The sequence below is a fragment of the Pteropus medius genome, unplaced genomic scaffold (genome assembly GCF_902729225.1).
Source record: "Pteropus medius unplaced genomic scaffold, Ma_sr-lr_union100, whole genome shotgun sequence".
Lineage (NCBI taxonomy): Eukaryota > Metazoa > Chordata > Mammalia > Chiroptera > Pteropodidae > Pteropus > Pteropus medius.
This window is the reverse complement of record NW_024343578.1, coordinates 3260914-3275211: the sequence shown is the minus strand read 5'-3', so window position 1 is coordinate 3275211 and position 14298 is coordinate 3260914. Positions and strand designations below refer to the sequence as shown.

Sequence of the window (14298 nt, the reverse complement as noted above, 5' to 3'; positions counted from 1 at the left end):
AATAAGAATTTTTAATTACATGCTATTTTTTCACCTTTCAGATTGGTAAAAATTTTAAAACTAAAAATATCTGGTTTTGGCAAGGAAGGTGGATTAAATGGGAGAACCTGGGAGTATAAGTTGGTACCACGTTTTATGGTGAGAAATGTAATGATAAATAACTTAAACCATAATGACTTAAAAGACACAAACTCTTGGAGCAGTTAATTCTACTATTAAGAATCTTTCATACAAAACAAATGTGTGGTAGGCTTCCTAACCAATGACGTTTGCCACAGTATCATCTATTAATACTGAGAAAGCAGAAACAATCTATATGTCCACCAAATGGGAATGAGATAGCCACATACATTATGATACACCTATACTAGGAAATACTCTATAATCATTTAGAAGTATTTAGGTAGATCCATAGAAACACACAGGAATGCTGTCTATATTACTGAGTAAATAAAGCAAGTGAAAAATAATACTTGTATTAACATTTAAAAATCCTATGTTCAGGGGTGGTTCCACAGAGTAGTGGTTAGCACGTCTACTTTACACGCAAAAGGCCCTGGGTTCAAGTCACAGTGGAGCCACGGCTCATACCCTGGGTGTGCCAGGCCTCGGGTGCACCAGGTCCCGGGTGTGCTCGGTGTGCACCATGAGCACGTGGGAGGAGACGCCCCGCCTTCAGAGATCCAGTTCTTAAGGGGAAACGGCAACATCCGTAGGTCAGGGGCAGAAGTGAGGAGGGTGGATTATTTAAAACAAACAAACAAACAAACAAAAAACCTATGTCCATTATTTACTTGGTTATGTGACTTTTAATGAATGACTCATTTATACCAATGGCGTCACCCATAAAAGGGGGTAACAGTACTGTATCACCTCACAGGACTGCTTTGAGGATAAGTGAGATAATCCAGAAAGAGCACTTAACATAGAACTCGCTACATAGTAAATGCTGAGTTAATGTTAACTGTTATGCAATGTTGACAGATTCAAATTCCTATGGCATTAACTTCGTAAATCATCTCAGTATAAAGTCTTGACATTTCATCATGGGTTTGATGTAACAAAGCCAATGCTAAATAAATATCTGTAGGTTCACTAGGCTTTGAAGATGTCATCTACTGCTTATGTTCATAAAGTCTTGGAAGACACCAGTATATTTTGTGCAGAGAGCCACGCAGTAAATAATAACAATAATAATAATAATAATAATAATAATAAATTAAGCTTCAAAGCCAAAAAAGACATGAGGTGGGAGAAAATAAGTCTTATGTAGCTGAAAGCTAAGACTGTGGTATTTTTTCAATCTTTCAACATCACTTAGAATTTAACCAATGAACAATCAGCTCATCATCTTATCAAAAGATCATGAAAAATGAACTGATGAAGCCTTTTGCTGTACTGCTGTTAGATCTCTTACTTTATTGCTAGTCTGCTGGGTTTTGTTTGTTTGTTTAATACGATGAAGGAGAAAAAATAGTAAAATATCTAGGAGCTTAGGATATGGAAATTTAATTCACTTTTCATTTATTTCCTTTTATTTCATTTATTTCCTAGTCATATTAAATTGTTTTACTGTCTTTATTTTATCATTGATTTTGGTATTATATTTCCTCTTGTGGTGATCAGACTATATCAAAGGTTATTTATTTAAATAAGTTCTCATGACCTAATTGATCTGGACCTTGCTCATCTTATTTAGAATATTTCTGTAAACTAAATAGGTGCCTAGACATTTATAGGGAGTTTTAATAAAATACACTGAAGCCAGTTTGAGCCATACTAAAATTTGAAACACTTCTAAGAAATATAAATAAAAAGTTAAAAGGCAAAGCTAAGTGTAGAAAACAAGTTGGAGGTCAAACACACACTCACAACGAAAATGACATCCAAGTGAAATAAGACCAAAATGAATTCACTACTGCATTTTTTTGTGATATGTGTAAAAGAAAACTACCATGGAAAAATCACTTTTTAACAGATCTTTTAAAAGGTCTAAAAGTCATCTAAACAACACACAACTACATGATGCCTTCCCCTCCCACCTTGTTTTTAGTTTACACATGCAGTCTACACTCTAAGCCTATACTACTTGGCTTCATGTTAATGCACTGTGTTTCCAAGGCAAAAATAAAACAGTAAGAGTATTTATCACGTAGAAAAGTTACAATAATTCAAGAGAGATTTCTGTAGGATGGATCCTCAGCCAAATGATTTAACATGTCTGACATAACTTTTAAAGCACTTAGGAAGTACAGGAACTCAGTGTGGCTCTAAAAAAGTATGTATCAGTATACATGGTGGTAACAACAAAATATTTTAATTCAATAAATACTTACCTGAAAGTTAAAAGAAAAATTCTCACTGGAATGTTTGAATTTGCACTCCTATCCCTTAACTCAACAGATGGAAGTCCAATGATAATTTCAAGTATGCTGTTAAATATGGAAAATGCAAACAATTCAGCAAGTCAGATGTTCCATTTTTGTCAAATTTGCAAAGTTAACCCTGCCCTTGACAGTAAATGCTAGTGGTAGAGTCACTATATTTTTTGTTCCCCAAAAGGTGTAGATTTCTGTTGGTCTTTCACTCTACAAGTCAATCATCACTCCCTCACCTTCTACACATCCTATATGACAGGCTATCTAAATTAAATGTTGTGCTTCCATCTGTCAAATGTCAATGTAACTTGATTATTAGGGGTAGAAATATATTGTTTTAAGCTGTTTGTTGCTGTTGTTTTCAGCCTACTGTAACATGTCCAACTAGGGAGATAAAAAATAAATTAAGTCTGATAAAGCCATTCTTAGCCACTAAGGTGGTAAGTCTTAGCCACTCATCATCTAAATTAAATCTGACTCTTGACCCTAACTTAATTTTTTCATGATTATTAAACCCAATACAGGGCATATCTGTATCAGTTGAACAAATCAGTACTAATGAATTTATAAAGCAACTGAAACACCCTCTTTAATTCTTCTTACCAAATATCTTTCTAGTCCTTCCTAGCAAAGTTATACAGCACACATTTTTAAAAATTAAATTCCTTTATTAATTCTTTGATGGAATAAATGACGTCGAGTTTAGAGAATAGTCAAAAAGCTAAAAAAAAAAAAAAAAAGTGTTATAAACAGCCATCATCAAAAAATATAGAATCAGGAGGAAAGCACATAAACAAAGCCTTTGCACCAAAGGAGTAAGAGGCTTCTCCCTCACCCCAGTGGCTCAGAAGGGCGGAGAGGTGAGGGCAAGCTGTAGTGATTTAATGTGTCCAGACCCTTGGGTGTCTGCCTCTTGTCAATTCACTCACAAAACTTTAACTCCCACTCCTTCTCCTCAAAGCCTTCAACAAAGGGACTGATTTTAAGGCGGGATGCTTTGGGGTTTTGCCACTTCGTTCTGTTACATTAAGCACACAAAAATTTTAAAAGCTTTATGTCAGACTTTAAAGACTTCTGGACTATAATTACATGTGCTGTACAATTCGCTGGAATTTGTCAAAGAATTTAAGTCCCTAAAAGAAACAAATTATCAGTTATAAATGCCAAGGATCTTTGGATAGGCTGTATCCCCTCAAAACCACTATATGGACCTATCCAGCATATTTAAATAAAAACCAGTCCTCAAGGACCACCTCCCAACCCCAAGTCAATGCTGCTGCCCCCTGGGGCATCCCTGGGGAAAGAGCATGATGGCCACAAGCTGCTGCAGAACACTGGGCCATCATGTCATGTCTGCAAACTAAGAAAAATGCTAAACATTTAGTAACAACAATACAAGTCTAAGTTATTTAGGAAAAAACACACTCTTCAGTAGCTTTAAAAATAAGTGCTTCCAGAAAAGGAGTAAACCTCTGGTTAGTACTAGAGATACGCTGCAACAGATGTTAAATCTGTAAATAATTCAGTGCAAAAAGTTAAATAGCTATAAGGAAAAAAAAGCCTAAATTACGTTAATTAGGAATTTAATTAAATTCATATGCAAGATGTAAAACCAAAACCATAACTGGCAGAACAAGTCTGCTTAACCTGTTATTCTAGAGCTCAGCAGGATCCCTGGCAGCCTTTTGGTCAGTATAAGAACTCAGTTGCAGCTTGTTATTTGCTTTTGTAGATTTCAACATCCACATTTTTTTTAATCTATAGAGTAAAAACATCCTCTAAAAATTAGAAGTACTTATATTAAATTGAAATTTTTTGTTAAATCTCTATAACTTTTAAACAAACAAAAAAACCCCAATGTCTCCTCCTCTGCTTATCTATTCTTCCTGTTTCCTTACCGTTAAGTAAACTTAAATACATTACAAAGGTTGCCAGTTTTCTAAGATGAGCATTTATCAATTCAACTTTCTAGCATGTAGTACAAAATTATCTACATAACTTTCAATCCTTAATAATTCTGACTATGCTACACTAGTTTTCATGTTTCATTTAAAAAGTCATTTTTACAAAATATAAAACTTTTCCAGTCTTGGACAAAACTATAATTGAAACAGAGAGAGGTGCCTTACATCATCAAAACAAGGTGACAAGAATTCAAAGCTTTATTTGCAAATTAACAAAAAGGTAGGCTTAAGACAAATAACTGGTTATGTATGTCTCAGTGGGAAAAAATTTCCAGCACTATCTATAAAAACTGTTCTGACATATTCCAAAAGCTTGTTGTTTTTTTAGGATGGGGTAAGAGGATAGAGAAAAGGTTGTTATTTTAATTGTACTTAAGCTGTTCAGAAAATAAATGAGCTAGTTGATCAAAACAGCCACTCAGGAAAAATCTCAATATAAAGATAACTCAAAACACACACTCTAAATCATTAACTGTTCTTTCTCAGTATTTTCTCACAGGATGTGAGGCTACAAATACAGCCTTATTCTCTATTAAAGTATAAAAGAAAATTCAATTCGGTTGTTTAAATTCACACTGAATTCCAAAGCCAAGTTTGGAATTCCATGGCCTACTGTCAGATGACAGACGGGACACAGTCTTTGCTGACTTGGAAACCAAACCCAATGCTTGAAGAGGCTTAATGTCAAATCTAACTATCAAAAAGTCATAAATTTAATTCATACTCCTTTCAAAGCAACCTTTTAAGAAAATAAATTTTGTCTTTCTGGCTGGAACCATGGAGGATGCAGAAGAAAAAAAGAAGGTTCCTTCTGTGCCAGAAACTCTTAAGAAAAAATGAAGGAATTTCACAGAACTGAAGATCAAGCACCCGAGAAAGAAGTTTGCCCAAAAGATGCTTCGAAAGGCAAAGAGGAAAGTTATCTATGAAAAAGCTAAGCACTATCACAAAGAATATAGGCAGATGTACATAACTGAGATTTGGATGGCTAAGATGGCAAAAAGCTGGCAACTTCTATGTTCCTGCGGAACCAAAATTGGCATTTGTCATCAGGATCAGAGGCATCAATGGTGTGAGCCCCAAGGTTCAAAAGGTGCTGCAGCTTCTGGGCCTTTGCCAGATCTTTAATGGCACCTTTGCCAGATCTTTAATGGCACCTTTGTTAAGCTCAACAAGGCTTCCATTAACATGACGAGGATCGTGAAGCCACACATCATCTGGGGGTACCCAAACCTAAAGTCAGTCAATGAATTGATCTACAAGTGTGGTTAAGGCAAAATCAATAAAAAGCAAATTGCCCTGACAGATAACACATTGATTGCTCTTCTCTTGGTAAATATGGCATCATCTGCATGGAGGATCTACATTCACAAGATCTACACTGTTGAAAATGCTTCAAAGAAGCAAACAACTTCCTAAAGTCCTTCAAGTTCTCTTCTCCACGAGGTGGAGTGAAGAAAAAAACCACCCATTTTGTAGAAAGTGGAGATGCTGGCAACAGGGAAGACAAGATCAAGAGGTTTATTAGAAGGATGAACTAAGGTATCTACTATGTTATTTTTGTAATCTAGTAAATTATTAAACAGTGCCTGTTTTAAATTGAAAATAAAAAGAAAAGAAAAAAAATCAATAAGCCATTCAAACACCAGAGTAGTACTCTTGCCTGAAACTTTAACAAATTGCCAAAGTCAGACTGCCAGTTAGTTAAGACTTCACAGAGCCATCTTAATGAAAAAGTCTTGTCAAAAAAGAGAGAGAATGAAAGTTTTTCAGACTTTAACAAATACTATGATGAGAACTAAACATCGTGGAAGTTTGGCCTTGAGAATTTAGACATTAGCACACTTCGTAAAGTAATAAAGTGAGTACACCTAATAAACATTACTACTGAGGGGTTACCCAGTAAACCTTACAATTGTGGAGGTTTACTGATGGAGTGGGGTGAAGTATGGAGAGAATAATTTTTCCACTTTATTCAACTAATGAATGATGAAGTTCAACATATAAACATTTTTTCATTTTACTTATTTTACCCCAAAATACTTAAATACTTTATACTCACATCACTATCTCATTTTCAGACATTTGTTTAGTGCCATCAGGAACTATGTCGAGCCTTACACTTTTACGTACATTAAGTCAACTGCCTAGATGACTTTTTAAAATCTTTGTTTCACTAAATAACTGAGATAGATAAATTGAAAAGTTAGAAAGAACTTCAATAGGACACATCTAGTCTAATGGTTCTCACAGTTTTTTTGGTTACACACTATCCTCAAGTCCCAAAATTTCCACAAATAGCAACTCTCCTTTACCCTATGGTGATCCTCTAACAAGTTCTTCCCCACCCATCCCTGAGAAGGAAGTTGTCCATTCTACATTCAAACAACATCAATGCTACAGTGACAGAAAACTCCCATGAATACTTCCTGGACAATCTATTCTTCTTCAGAGCAGCTCCACCACAAAATCCGTCCTTAAACCACCCCCAAGTCCCAATGGTTTCTATCCATAGGTGTTGCCCACTCAAAATGAGTCTGTACCTTGGTTCACACAAGAACCTTTCGGACAGCTGAGAGAACTTACAGTTCTTCCCAAGACAGGGCCTGAGTTCTCGCCCTATGCTAGTCTTCCTCTGAAATACATTTATTTCACTTTATCTATATTACAGCAAAACAAAAAGAATTAAATTAAAACCTTAAAATAATTTTGATTTAACTTTACGCAGTCTACTACTTAGGAGACCAGGCAAAATATTTCAAAGCTAAGTTTGCTCAGTTAATTAGATGATACTATAGTCTCATAGCATGAGATGTTTCTCCTTAGTATTTATGGGCACTTCCTTTTATTTTTAAGAAAATGCTTTTAATAACTAGTTTTATTCTGATTTTAATTTTTTAATTATAGTAGAAAATCAAGTGGCATATTCCTGATTCTGAAACACAACTTCTTTATCATCTATGTACAAAAGAGAAATATTGGATTTTTGTCGTTAGCCCCTCAAGCCTTCGGCAGCACCATCATTCATTCTTATCACTTTGGGTATCCAACTTAACCCCAGCCAATACATGCATCTGCTAAGCTGAAACAGTCCATCCTTGGTAAGCACTCAAAGCTAGTTCTTTCCTACCTCTATTTACAGCTTGCCTCTAGTTAATAACTATACATCTTAGTAAGTCTAAGAAGTAGGCTTCCTAATATCAAACATTTTTCAGGTTAAAGGGATGTTAAAGATCCTTTACTCTGATACCCTTGTTTTACAGATAAGGAAAAAATGAGATCCTGGACTTATGAAGGGAAAGGTAAACAATCTCCCATCACAGAGAAACCAGCATTGGTCTGGAGCTCCAAGCTCTTGCACATACTCTCATTTCATTTCACAGAACTCTGAAGCAAGCATTATAACAACTTTATAGGCAAGGAAACCCAGGCTCGAGCAAGATTAAGTATTCAACTCTCTGACTCCAAAATGTATGAATTTCCTCCTAAATGTTTTTGCTGCCATTTCCAAATATGAATAAGACACCACACACGTTTAAAAGGTTTTTCTGTAACCTCTGCACTCACAAAATTATTTCCTTACCCCCACAATTCCCAAAATGTTATCAATGTAAGAAAGAAATTATCTAACCCCAACGTCTTTGTGCAATTTACAATAATCTCATCCACTCTCCTATCTCTGTTCACTAAAAATTAGCAACAGTGCTATATAAGATAAATTTCTTAAAATGTCTTCCTACCTTAAGCAGTTTCTCTAATTCGTGTTTACAGCAAGGATCTTGAGCTGGAGTCCTAGGTTCAATGAAGAAAACTCAGGGGTTCATAAATTTGAAGGAAAAGTTTTACATCTGTTTTCACTAACCTCAAACTGAAATTTAAGGTTTCCTTCAAATATGAGTGTTGGCAACAAATCACAGCAACATTAACAGTAATTTTGTCACCAAACAAAGAATAGATATTTTCATATCACATTACAGATGATACAGATATATATAACAAATTTCCTTTTTAATCCTATGTATTTTATTTATTTGAAACCAATAAACTGAGAACAGGTCTATAGGCTTCACTAGCTTACCAAAAGGTACATGAATACCAAAAAGCTTAAGAAACCCTGGTTTTAAACAACAAATGCTGAGAATTTGAGAGAATACAAGAAAAAAAGTTTGTCTTTTAAACACATGAATCACTTACACATTTAACAAATATTTACTTGGTTCCTAAACTGTGCTCTCCAGTGTAGCAGCAACAAAGATAAAACATTATCCCTTTCTTCAAACTAGTAGGAAAGAGGACAAAATCAAGTAACAAGATAGATTATCTTAAGTACTGGAGGAGAAGGACAAAAGAAACCTTTGAACTCAAACAATGGAGATATTCTCTCATTCTCACCAAATAAGGCACATTTGGGTACAGGGAGAATAGGAAAACTATTCTAGCACTCAGTTGTTCCTACACACTGGAGTGGAGGGGGTACAGGCAGCCCCTAATGGCCTTATCCCAGGGGAGGACAAAGGGAGACAGATATCAAGTGGGAGCAGCTGGGCAGTGAAGCCAGGGGAAAGTAGCTCCTGGGTCCTGATTTAACCCTTTGTAGAGCTGGTAAGCCCTTTCTTTCCAGATATGCTTTTGGGAAAGGAAATTATAAAGAAATATTCTTAATTTTCTTTACAAAATGTTGACAGGGAAATGCAAAGTGGGGTAAATGGAGCCATGTTTCAAAGTAAGATGACATTCACTCAATTTGTACAACCAAAATACAGTACGTCTGTCTAATGACATTTTATTTATACCATAGTATTTGTTTAATAGTAGCTAAGAAAGTGGCAAATGAGCACCTCTCTGAAAAGAGAATGGGTAGATGAATGCAATGAACGAGAAGTGTATATTTAGATATCTGGGCAGCACATAAACGAGATTTAGAGGCTACTTAAAAAGGGCAGCAATATCATGAAGTTCTTGAAATCCTTTTTAAAAAAAATAATTAGGAAAACACTGACCAATAACCCCAAATGTCAAAGGTTAGGGCCCATACTTCATATTATTCAAGGTGCTAGAATTAAAGGAAAATGACAGATACATTTTAGTTTTTGCAGGCTCAATTCCATGACCAACAAACTTAACTTATAAAACAAAATGTTTAAATAATTTGCTCAAAGCTTTTCCCACTGAGTTTAAATTCCACAGTATTTGTTATACCATATCAACAAAACAATACCAGGTAAAAATCATTAGCCTCATAAACATCTATTTACATCTTTACCTTTAGAACTGTCTTCTTTTATAAATGCAATCAGAAACCAACTCATTAACAATTCTCACAATTTACCTCCACCCACTAGTCAGCACCTCCTCTGTTCCTGGCCAAGCATGAAACAAAGCTGTCTTGCCCTAAAGGATTTTACAGTTAGGGATAGAGCCACTGGGGGAATTTCTGAAATGTAAGACATTAGAAAATTAGCTGCACAGAGAAGGGGAAAGTTAAATGTGGGACAAGACAGGTTCACTAAAAGTAAAGAATGAACTTTATCTTCAAGAATGGACAGATCCTTGGAAAGAGTGGAAGACATTCCAAGCAGGGCAAGTAGCATGCAAAAGGCAGCAAGGCAGGCATAGGCTGGCATCAGATGTGTGTTTGTATACTGGGGGTGGGGGAAGGGGATGATGGTTGCATGTAAGGTGGCAGGAGAAATCAGTTTGTCTGTGTACGGGATAACAAGGCTAGATAGAAGAGTACACATAACACGCCAAAGTTACATACTATACAAAAAGCACCAAACAGGAAAGATTTGATGAATACTACATTTTAAAGTTTATGTTAGTTGACACATAGAGTTAAAGGACAGTTAGGGCTAGAGGCCCTAACTTCCAGGAAGGTGCTGGACTAGCCCAGGGATGAAAGACTGAGGGTTTGGTTGAAGGGCAAAGCAGCAGCCATTAGAATGGTGAGCAAAGACTGAACCTAATTTCAAAGCAGGAAGTAACAGAAAAATCAGAAATGGCTCTAAATTCTATCGTGTGAAAGGCCAATGGTAGTGAAAAAGAACTGAAATTTGGGAGTGGGGGACAAGGCAAAGACTGGTACATTCCACTGTGACTTACATGGATCTGAGGTTAAGAGTGGGTCATCCAGGTGAAGAGAACCAGAAGCAGCTGAAAACCAGGCTGCTGTCAGACCTTAAAGTATAAGATAGGCTGAGCTGTAGATTTACAAATCAACTGGCACAGTACAGGTAGCTATATATCAAAAAACTCAAGGAGAAATAAACAAAATGAATAAAAGGAGGTAATAAAAAAGGGGAAAAGGAATTAATACATTTTGCCAGCCACTATGAGAGTCACTTTGTATACATTAAATAGAGAAGAAATCTAGAGGTAGGAAGGCAAAAAAACTTCCTCTCACAAAGAGTGCACCATCAACAAAGCCAAATATGAAGGAAATTCAAAGGAGAATGAAGACTGAGAAAAGGCACTGCACTTACCAAAGCAAAGATCAATGGCAACCTCTGAGAGAGCTTTACAGTTGTGTGGTAGGAAAAGAGGGTGTGATGTAGGTGGCTGACAAGAGAATGCGTAGATGAATGCAATAAATGAGAAGTGTATATTTAAATATTTGGGCAGCAAATGAGTAAGATTTAAAGGCCACTTAAAAAAAAAGGGCAACAATGTCATGAAGTTTTCATAATCCTTTTTAAAAAACTAATTAGGAAAACACTGACTAATAAACTCAAACATTGAAGGTTAGAGCCCATTATTTATATTATTATATTATTCAAGGTGCTAGAATTAAAGGAAAATGACAGATACATTTTAGTTTTTGCCGGCTCAATTCCATGACAAGCAAATAAGTGTTCAGCTATAAATGTAACAAATTAACATATACTGACTAATTAAAGCACATTCCACATGCTTTATAGTTGAAAAGCTAACATTCTCAAAACTGAATGTTAAAGAGACTAAAAACAAAAATATAGAGATTGTTGTTACAGAAAAATTACAAATATTTCATACTACCTTTCCCAAATCCTAAACTATGTTTTTAGAAATATAACGTCTGAAAGACCAATCACAATAATCTAGAAGCTTGCTATAGGAATTGTAGTGCTGTAGGATTTGATTATAATGCTGGCAAAAACACCCACTGGTTCGATGGAAAACATTTTTCCATCTGCTTCCAGGGCTAAGCCTTAAATGGAGGTAGTCCAACCTATTCATAAAACTTGCTAAGTTACAACTTATGCTTTAGTTTGCACTCAAAATAATAAAAGAAGTCATTCTTCAATCCTTCGCCTTAAGAATAAGCTCTGAGTTGCTGAAAGCTGACCAAAGGCAAGCATTCTGCTAAATTCACCTTTCTATCCACTACTGTTTCAGAATCTTTCAATACTGAACACAATGCAAGAACTATGCCACTAGATGAAAGAATTCTGGACAACAGGTTCCTTGTGGATTCTTAAATTCATTCAAAATGTAACAGACATTTACTATAGTTACTGAGTCATTAATTCAGAATGCAAACCTTACCTGTTACAAAGCATGACCTGATACCATCTTACTATATAAAAAGAGCAATTTTCTCAGGTAAGGACATATTAATGATTTTCAATAAAAGGATGGAAAATAAATTGCTGACTTTATGATCCTTTCCCCCAGCTTTTTATCAGAAACATTCTTATAAATTACTGTTGGAAAGATGTACATTTTGTTTTAGAATATAATCATGACTCCTAAAAATCTCCTGGGAAGAATTTTTAATTACTTACACCTTGAACTAGAAAATCTAGAATTGGCCAAAAGACAGTGTAACTCCTATAAATTAAGAATGATTTAAAATTGCATCAATTTTGTTACATTCTAGGAAATGATTACAACTAAGTACTTCACTGTTTCCACTTGTTTTTCCTTTTATTGAAATGTTCTCATAAACTTGTTACTATTTGGTAATAATCAGTTAATTAGTAGCTTTAATTACGAGAAGGAACATGGCTTATTTATGAAGGATCTTTTTTTTTTAATTGTCTTGAGGTCAGGGAGGATGAGAGCTAACACTTGAATGCTCATTATGCCACACACCTGTGTGATACAATACCTCATCCATTCTACCACTCTTTGAAATATTACCACTTGAAAGGTCAGGAAATGAGGGTTAAAGAAGTTATTTAACTCGCCCAAGGTTACACAACTAGTAAATGAGAGCCATCCAAAATAAAAATTCTTTCTCCATCATACCAAGCTGCAATTCAAAAACAAAATCTTTACATGTAAGTTTTTTCCAAAATGATTTCTTACTTTCTCATTTTCTCTTAAGACATTTTACTGTACATTCTAAAGCCTCAATTCAGGAAATAAGAACAGACCACTTCTTAGAAAGGTTGTACAACCACCACATAATCAGCTAACAATAAATAAGAAATATATCTAAGAGCTGTCACTGATAACAGGGATTCCCTTGTTAAAAGCTCTGGGGAACAATAGCACATCTAGTCTGTCTTATAATTTTATAGCTATTTTACAACACTCTTTATTCCCACATCACAAAATCAGATGTCGTAGTTCCTGACAGGAGTGTCCTAGGCTCTCTCAGGACAGGACTCTTTGAGTAGAGAAAAGCCCTCAATGAATGTTGATGAAGCAAGTGAATAAACACACAGCTAGCATAAACTTCAATAGAGCAGAGAGATATTATGAGGACAGAAGACTCCAAAATGAAAGCATAAAGCAACTTCACCTCAACAAGTCATTTAAAAACCCAAAATCATCTCTGAATAATATAAAAAAGTAACAGACCTCCACATATTTCCTATTATCACAATGTTAAATATTTGCATATCTGATAAATGTATAATGATATCTCAGTGTATTTTAATTTCTATTTCCCCAATTAAAGCCACAAGAATGGTTATGAGAGAGAGAATAACAAGTGTTGACGAAAATGTGGACAAACTGGAACTCTCATACATTAATGGTAGGAATGTGAAATGGGGCAACCACTTTAGAAAACAGTTTGGCGGGTTTTTTTAAAGATTTTTTAAAAAAAGACTTAATAGAGTTAACATATGACCCAGCAATTCCACTCCTAGGTATATAAAAGAAAAATGAAAATACATACAATAACTTGTACACAAATGTCCATAATTATAAAAGGTAAAAAGTGGAAACAACCCAAATGTCCAGCAATGAATGGATAAATAAACTGTGACATATCATACAGTAAAATATTATTTAGCAATAGAAAGAAATGAAACACTGATACATGCTACGCCATGGACGAACCTCAAAAACTTTATACCAAGTTCAAGGAAATCACAAACAATGACATATATCATTTGACAAAATGTTCAAAATAAGCCATCAGAAAGTTGATCAGTGATTGCTTCTGGCTGAGGGAGAAGGGGGGAGGAGTGGAGGGGTAGGGAATAACAGCTAACAGGTACAAAGTTTCTTTCTGGAATAATAAAATATTCTAAAATTTAAGATTATGATGGTTGTATGACTCTGTCAATACACTAAAAACCACTGAATTGTATACTTTAGGTGAACTTTATGATATGTAAATCATTTCAATAAAGCTCTTTAAAAAATAAGAAAAAATTAAGTCTACAATTGTTTGTTTTTCAATTTTCTGCCTCAAATGTCTAGGCAGTGAGGAAGACTTATTTCATCAAAAATATAATTGTTAAATATATATGTACGTATATATGTGTGTGTATATATATATATATATACACATATATGTACACATTTATCTTCTTATTTAGACCGTTTTTTAGCACCCTTCTAGCTGTAAAAGAAAAGAAAATATGAGCTTTCTAAGATCCAGAACACATTCACTGACAAAGGACAAAAAAAATTAAAATTATTAGAACTAAATTCACATTCCTAACTCCAAAGTAGGAGCAATTTGCTCACTCACTATCAGACACCAAGGGCCCCTCTGAGCTCTAGTAACCTTGCAA

The 14298-nt window shown here is 34.9% G+C and overlaps 1 protein-coding gene and 1 pseudogene across 19 annotated transcripts in view; one reads left to right on the top strand and one right to left on the bottom strand.

Annotated features, from left to right (window-relative positions):
- SFMBT1 (Scm like with four mbt domains 1) overlaps positions 1-14298 on the bottom strand; it is a 96695-nt gene that overhangs the window by 59741 nt on the left and 22656 nt on the right. For 5 of the 19 annotated variants that reach the window (XM_039867461.1, XM_039867474.1, XM_039867479.1 and 2 more), the window contains exon 3: positions 2337-2432. The exons of 11 other annotated variants lie outside the window; for them this stretch is intronic. The gene's annotated coding sequence lies outside the window, so the exon portion shown is untranslated. Of the gene's footprint in view, positions 1-2336; positions 2433-10444; positions 10520-14298 lie in introns of all 19 variants that reach the window. 3 more of the 19 variants (XM_039867465.1, XM_039867466.1, XM_039867468.1) reach the window with 2 other exon arrangements.
- On the top strand, positions 4680-5883 carry LOC120606315 (60S ribosomal protein L7-like; annotated as a pseudogene).